We start from the raw sequence: 7,630 nt of genomic DNA on the forward strand, positions 1-7,630 counted from the left end.
GTATCTGTTCTATGTGACAAAAATTGTCCTTGCAACAGGAGGGGCTATTAGTATACATGTATCTGTTCTATGTGACAAAATTTGTCCATGTATCAGGAGGGGGTATTAGTATACATGTATCTGTTCTATGTGACATAAAATGTCTATGTAATAGGAGGTGGTATTAGTATACATGTATCTGTTCTATCATCTATGTGACAAATTTTGTCCTTGTAACAGTTGGGTGGTATTGGTCTACCTTTGTCTGTTCTATGTGACATAAAATGTCCATGTAACAGGAGGGGCTGTTAGTATACATGTATCTGTTCTATGTGACAAAATTTGTCCTTGTTATTTTTGATATTCTAAATTTGTTATTCTCGTGGGATTTTGTCTGTTTCTGTGTGTGTTAGTTACATTGTAGTGTTGTGTCGTTGTTCTCCTCTTATATTTATGCGTTTCCCTCAGTTTTAGTTTGTAACCCCGATTTTGTTTTTTGTCCATGGATATATGAGTTTGAACAGCGGTATACTACTGTTGCCTTTATTTAACGGTTGGGTGGTAATGGTATTCCTGTATCTGTTCTATGTAACATTAAATGTCCATGTATCAGGAGGGGGTATTATTATACATGTATCTGTTCTATGTGACATAAAATGTCCATGTAACAGGAGGTGGTATTAGTATACATGTATATGTTCTATGTGACAAAAAACGTCCTTGTAACGGTTGGGTCGTATAAGTATACATGTATCTGTGCTATGCGAAAAATTTGCCTTGTTAACAGTTGCGTGGTATTGGTATACATGCATCTGTTCTATGTTACTGATTTGATTTTTGATCTTTCGTGTTGTACGCCACTTTTAAGCAGCACATTTAGGCTATTTTGTGGTGGCCAGTTTTTTTTTTTGGAGGAAGCCGAAGTGTCTGAAAACCACCTAACTCACAACCTCAGTGTTGACTGGCTAGTGATAACAGTAGTGAATACTTAAACCATTGGGCCATTGAGGTCCCTTTCTTAGTTTCTATGACTATGTGACAAAAAATGTACTTGTAACTTTTGAGTGGTCACTGGTATATATTTTACTTATTCCACCTGTCGGGCTAAGGCAGCAATACACAGTTAGGAGTTTAGTTTCGCATTTTGGCCCCTGTGGATTTTTCAAATAGGAAAGTTATTGTGTAATAAAATTCATTTTTAGACAGATGAGTGCTAGTTTAGCCTTCAAAGATGGTTTATAAGTGCATCAAGATTATTTTTTACATGTTTTATGGGCTGTTTTCTGTTTGACAATCCATATTTTCATAGCTAGACCGGCCATCGGTCCAGAATTTAATGTACTGTTTACAAACACTCTTTTTCTACACGAAGTTTTTGACGCAATTTTACAAAAAAATGAGACGAAAGACATAATTATGATTTTCATTGGATTTGCTGAATGATATATGTACACAGTTTCAGAAAAGGTACTATTTCAAGCGATTGAAATTCTACTTTTAGCCAAATTTTGGGGAAATATGTGACATCTTCCCCCCCCTTTTTGCAATATTTTATAACAAATAAATGCAGATTGTTGCCATGGATACACCTAAAAGAAATTATATTATACCATTTTATATACTGGATATAAAATCTATGGAAGATTCTGATTACATACATATGCCCATATATGACACAAACAGTAGGCTTGATATTGCAAGAAAGCAATGAAAAGGGGATGGTAAAATTCATAAGGGCAAAATTTAGTATTTTTTCCTAACTGTTTATTGCTACCTTATGGCATACTTACCAAGCTCAGAATTGTATAATTTAAGACTTTTTATGCCACAAATCTATTGATATTTAGATTCTAAATCAAGTTCTGAGTAAATTAAGTGTTTGAGAATGACAAAATATGTCAATTTTATTGTTTACAGTCCTTAGCAACCAAAATTAGACATTTTGACACAAGGCTTATATTTGTACTCTATTGGCTTTACTATTGCTTCTGATGGATTGGGCTGCATGTAGTAGCCTAAGTATTGAACGCGTTGTTTTTTTTCTTCCGAATATATCAAATTATTGTTTTTATCAAGATTTCATGTTCATTTTGGCATATATTAAATGTATAGTTAAATCAGATGTAAGAAATTGATTCCCTATCACCAAGTTTTTTAATCAAGTCTTTGGTATGCAATAAGCATAAAGATTAACATTTTTATGCCTGAAATTGCTAAATTTTATACAATGATGCATCATCAGAGATCTTATTAAGATTTTCAACATTAAAAAACTGACAAGAGAGGTACAGTTTTTAAGATTTGGCTAAAAATTGAGGTAGAGACAAGATTTTACACTTTGACTAGGCACCTTTCTTTAAAATCATTTTTTGTCGCGTTTCAGTGTCGACTGCTAACCTTCATAAAATATTCATTACTCAACCAATTTTAGAAAATAAAAGGCCATTTTACTCGTATTAGCTAGCAGAACTCAGAAAATAAGTTAAAAGGGATAATTTGAAAAAAAATATTTACTATTAAGGTAGCAATACACAGTTAGGAGTTTAGTTTCGCATTTTGGCCCTGTGGATTTTTCAAATAGGAAAGTTATTGTGTAATAAAATTCATTTTTAGACAGATGAGTGCTAGTTTAGCCTTCAAAGATGGTTTATAAGTGCATCAAGATTATTTTTTACATGTTTTATGGGCTGTTTTCTGTTTGACAATCCATATTTTCATAGCTAGACCGGCCATCGGTCCAGAAATTAATGTACTGTTTACAAACACTCTTTTTCTACACGAAGTTTTTGACGCAATTTTACAAAAAAATGAGACGAAAGACATATGATTTTCATTGGATTTGCTGAATGATATATGTACACAGTTTCAGAAAAGGTACTACTTCAAGCAATTGAAATTCTACTTTTAGCCAAATTTTGGGGAAATATGTGACATCTTCCCCCCCCCCTTTTTGCAATATTTTATAACAAATAAATGCAGATTGTTGCCATGGATACACCAAAAAGAAATTATATTATACCATTTTATATACTGGATATAAAATCTATGGAAGATTCTGATTACATACATATGCCCATATATGACACAGACAGTAAGCTTGATATTGCAAGAAAGCAATGAAAAGGGGATGGTAAAATTCATAAGGGCAAATTTTAGTATTTTTTCCTAACTGTTTATTGCTACCTTATGGCATACTTACCAAGCTCAGAATTGTATAATTTAAGACTTTTCATGCCACAAATCTATTGATATTTAGATTCTTATCAAGTTCTGAGTAAATTAAGTGTTTGAGAATGACAAAATATGTCAATTTTATTGTTTACAGTCCTTAGCAACCAAAATTAGACATTTTGACACAAGGCTTATATTTGTACTCTATTGGCTTTACTATTGCTTCTGATGGATTGGGCTGCATGTAGTATCCTAAGTATTGAACGCGTTGGTTTTTTTCTTCCGAATATATCAAATTATTGTTCTTATCAAGATTTCATGTTGCATTTTGGCATATATTAAATGTATAGTTAAATCAGATGTAAGAAATTGATTCCCTATCACCAAGTTTTTTAATCAAGTCTTTGGTATGCAATAAGCATAAAGATTAACATTTGTATGCCTGAAATTGCTAAATTTTATACAATGATGCATCATCAGAGATCTTATTAAGATTTTCAACATTAAAAAACTGACAAAAGAGGTACAGTTTTTAAGATTTGGCTAAAAATTGAGGTAGAGACAAGATTTTACACTTTGACTAGGCACCTTTCTTTAAAATCATTTTTTGTCGCGTTTCAGTGTCGACTGCTAACCTTCATAAAATATTCATTACTCAATCAATTTTCAAAAATAAAAGGCCATGTTACTCGTATTAGCTAGCAGAACTCAGAAAATAAGTTAAAAGGGATAATTTGAAAAAAAAATATTTACTATTAAGGTAGCAATACACAGTTAGGAGTTTAGTTTCGCATTTTTGGCCCCTATGGATTTTTCAAATAGGAAAGTTATTGTGTAATAAAATTCATTTTTAGACAGATGAGTGCTAGTTTAGCCTTCAAAGATGGTTTATAAGTGCATCAAGATTCTTTGTTACATGTTTTATGGGCTGTTTTCTGTTTGACAATCCGTATTTTCATAGCTAGACCGGCCATCGGTCCAGAAATTAATGTACTGTTTACAAACACTCTTTTTCTACACGAAGTTTTTGACGCAATTTTACAAAAAAAATGAGACGAAAGACATATGATTTTCATTGGATTTGCTGAATGATATATGTACACAGTTTCAGAAAAGGTACTACTTCAAGCGATTGAAATTCTACTTTTAGCCCAATTTTGGGAAATATGTGACATCTTCCCCCCCCCCCTTTTGCAATATTTTATAACAAATAAATGCAGATTGTTGCCATGGATACACCAAAAAGAAATTATATTATACCATTGTATGTACTGGATATAAAATCCATGGAAGATTCTGATTACATACATATGCCCATATATGACACAAACAGTAAGCTTGATATTGCAAGAAAGCAATGAAAAGGGGATGGTAAAATTCATAAGGGCAAATTTTAGTATTTTTTCCTAACTGTTTATTGCTACCTAACCAAATAGTCAGTTCGGAGTGATTTTGAACCATTGGCATTGCGGGAAAACTATTGAAACTTCACGTTAGTGTATCTTAATCAAACGAAACAGTTTTTTTTTTTCGGTACAAAAATGAGTATCACTGTAAATGTGATCCTTCAAATAGGCTTCCCATGAAAGCCATGGTATATATTATAATTGATAAGCTGTTCACAAAAGATATTATTCTTATAGGTAAAACTTTGATTAATGAATAGGGCACAGCATGTTCTTCATTCATTATGTTTACCTGATCTCTCACATCATTAGAATCCATATTCAAATCTTCCGCAATTTTGAAAATTATATTCCAATGCGCATGCGTTTGTTATAAGTCACTGTTTTCAGTATTCCGTTCCGAAACTTCCTGGTTTGAAACAAAATTGTCACAACGGATTATATGACTTTCAAAATAGATCAACCAGAAGTAATGTAGCATTTTAACAGGTATGTCTGAATCAAAATGTATCAGTAGTGTAAAGAAACTCATCATAGATACCAGGACTAAATTTTGTATATACGCCAGACGCGCGTTTCGTCTAAAAAAGACTCATCAGTGACGCTCGAATCCAAAAAAGTTAAAAAGGCCAAAATAAAAAGATTAAGAGTAAATACGTGTTTCTTTTTAAAATCTTCTATTTGTAAGATATCTAATCTTATCATGAAAAAATAAGTAAATTATAGTCTGAGTATCATTAATTTATTCCTAGTTTTATTTATAAGTATTATTTATAATCTCTTTAACATAGTTGAGTAAGTATCATTTATTAAAAAAACATATTTAAAAATTATGTATTTATTAGTATTTAAAAAAATCACACATTTCTTTTATCAAGTTTAAACCTGGCAATATGAGGGATTTTGCAAAATCACTAAAACTGTTATAGATTTCACTATCACTATTTATTCCAGGGATTTAACAAAATCACTGATTTTAGAAATTAACTGTCACATAAATATCATGCCCGACTAAAATACAATTTACTAGTGTTATTAAAAACCAAAGAAATAAACCGTGACTTTCATACTATAACACAGGTATTTGTTTTGATAATTTAAACCAAATGAATAAGAAAGCTGCAAACATATTTGTCCGGATATGTACTTTAAGCAGCAACCATTTCTTTACAGCATTCGATGTTACCTCAAGGGCCTCACCTGCCTGATAAAGCAAATTTGTAGAGCAAAAATGTGTATGAATATATGAAATATAACAACTATGTTTAGTAACTGCATCAGTTTATTTTTTGATCCACGATTAGATAGATTGAATGTTGATTGTTGCTATTTCTAGACCCTATATATCATTTGTTTCAAATTTAGCCCAACAATATTAGATCTGAAAATATATGTTCTTCCCTCAGCGAGAACCCTTCTTCTGTGGCATCGTGACAACACCGCCTAAACTTTTTGAAATCTTTTTAATCCTTTGTTAACAAAACCGTCTGCACAAAAATACTAAACAAACTAGGCTCTAGAACATTAGTCCATTATTGCCTTTTCTCGTTGGATATACGTATACATAATAATTCTTTTAAAGAATACGACAAGTGTCAACAATTGCGGCATTAGTTAATTAATACTCTTAGAACAAATCTCGTATTGGTGACGATATTATGCACTCATAATTAGCCTAATAAAAATTCAAAAACTATTGCTAGGTTTTTATCGATGCAAATACCGCGATTGGGTAATATCGAATATATCTGATACTGTTAAAATATGTAATCTGCATGTCGTTGTTCTTTAAATTGCAAATCTTAATCTCGAATTTTGGTTGGTCATGTAAAATCGCTATAATGAATAATCGCATTAATTTTTACATTTATATTAACCAATACATACTATTGTTTCCTTCTCTGTGTTTTTCTTGTATACATCTCCTATCCGTCTGAGGCTTATTTAACACAGTTCTGACATCAACATTAATACAAAAACATCTGGAAATGCCCAATGAAAAGAGGAAAATTGAGACAATGTCCATGTATAGACCCGACATGGTGGCTGATATAATGCAATGCTAAAGATCCCACGTTTACAGAACTTATTTAAGCAAATTAAGCAAATTATATTACAATTATTTGAAAGGTCAAACTGCGGTAAAACTTAATGAAGATTAATTTTGTGAAATGTTAAATATTATCAGTTTAATTATGCTTGATAGTGTAACATTTTATCAAAAGGATTTCTGATAAAGCTTTTTCTTGTACGTTTTAGATGCTCTTCAGGTTCGGATTTTTTTTATCTTCAAACTGATTCGCGCGCCATTGATTTATACAAAACGTGCATGTGGCGGTAAAACTATAATTCTGGGGTTGGTTTGACGAAGTTATCCCAAGGCCTGTCATAATATATATCTTAGTACATGTATTATGATCCTCTTGTGACTATCCTAGGACATGTAGTTATAAAAGGTACCAGGATATATCTCAGACGTTGCCTCTCAGAATGATCTTAGCTAACTTATCATAAACCTGTCGCAAATTATTTAATGTTTTAAATATTAACATGGATTTATGAAAAATAATAAATATTCTATGAACAAAGGATAAAATCGTGCATTCTTGCTATGAATACATCGAAAGTTCATTAATGTTGACTGACTTGGTACAGGCATTTTCAAATGTAGAACGTGGTGGATTAAACCTGGTTTTATAGCGCCAAACCTCTCAAATTGTTGACAGTCTCATCAAATTCCGTTATATTTACAATGATGCGTGAACCAAACAGACATAACAAATAAAATAGTCAAAATATAGGTACAGAAGTCATCATTGTGTAATAATTTTAAAAGGAACAATTTAACAGAAAACAAAAACATCTATCTACAAACACATTCATTGATTCGCGTGTCTGACGTCAGAAAATTGTATACGTCACATATTTTTGTCGTTCAATGTTTATACAAACAATTTTAAAATTTCACATGGGCAATGTTAGCATACAGGGTTAAAATATCAAAAGTATGTAAGAATTAATTTCAGAAATAGATCGAGATTAAAAATAGTCCAAAAGTTATAACATAACGATCT

This window comes from Mytilus edulis, chromosome 6, assembly GCF_963676685.1.
Source record: "Mytilus edulis chromosome 6, xbMytEdul2.2, whole genome shotgun sequence".
Classification (NCBI taxonomy): Eukaryota; Metazoa; Mollusca; class Bivalvia; order Mytilida; family Mytilidae; genus Mytilus; species Mytilus edulis.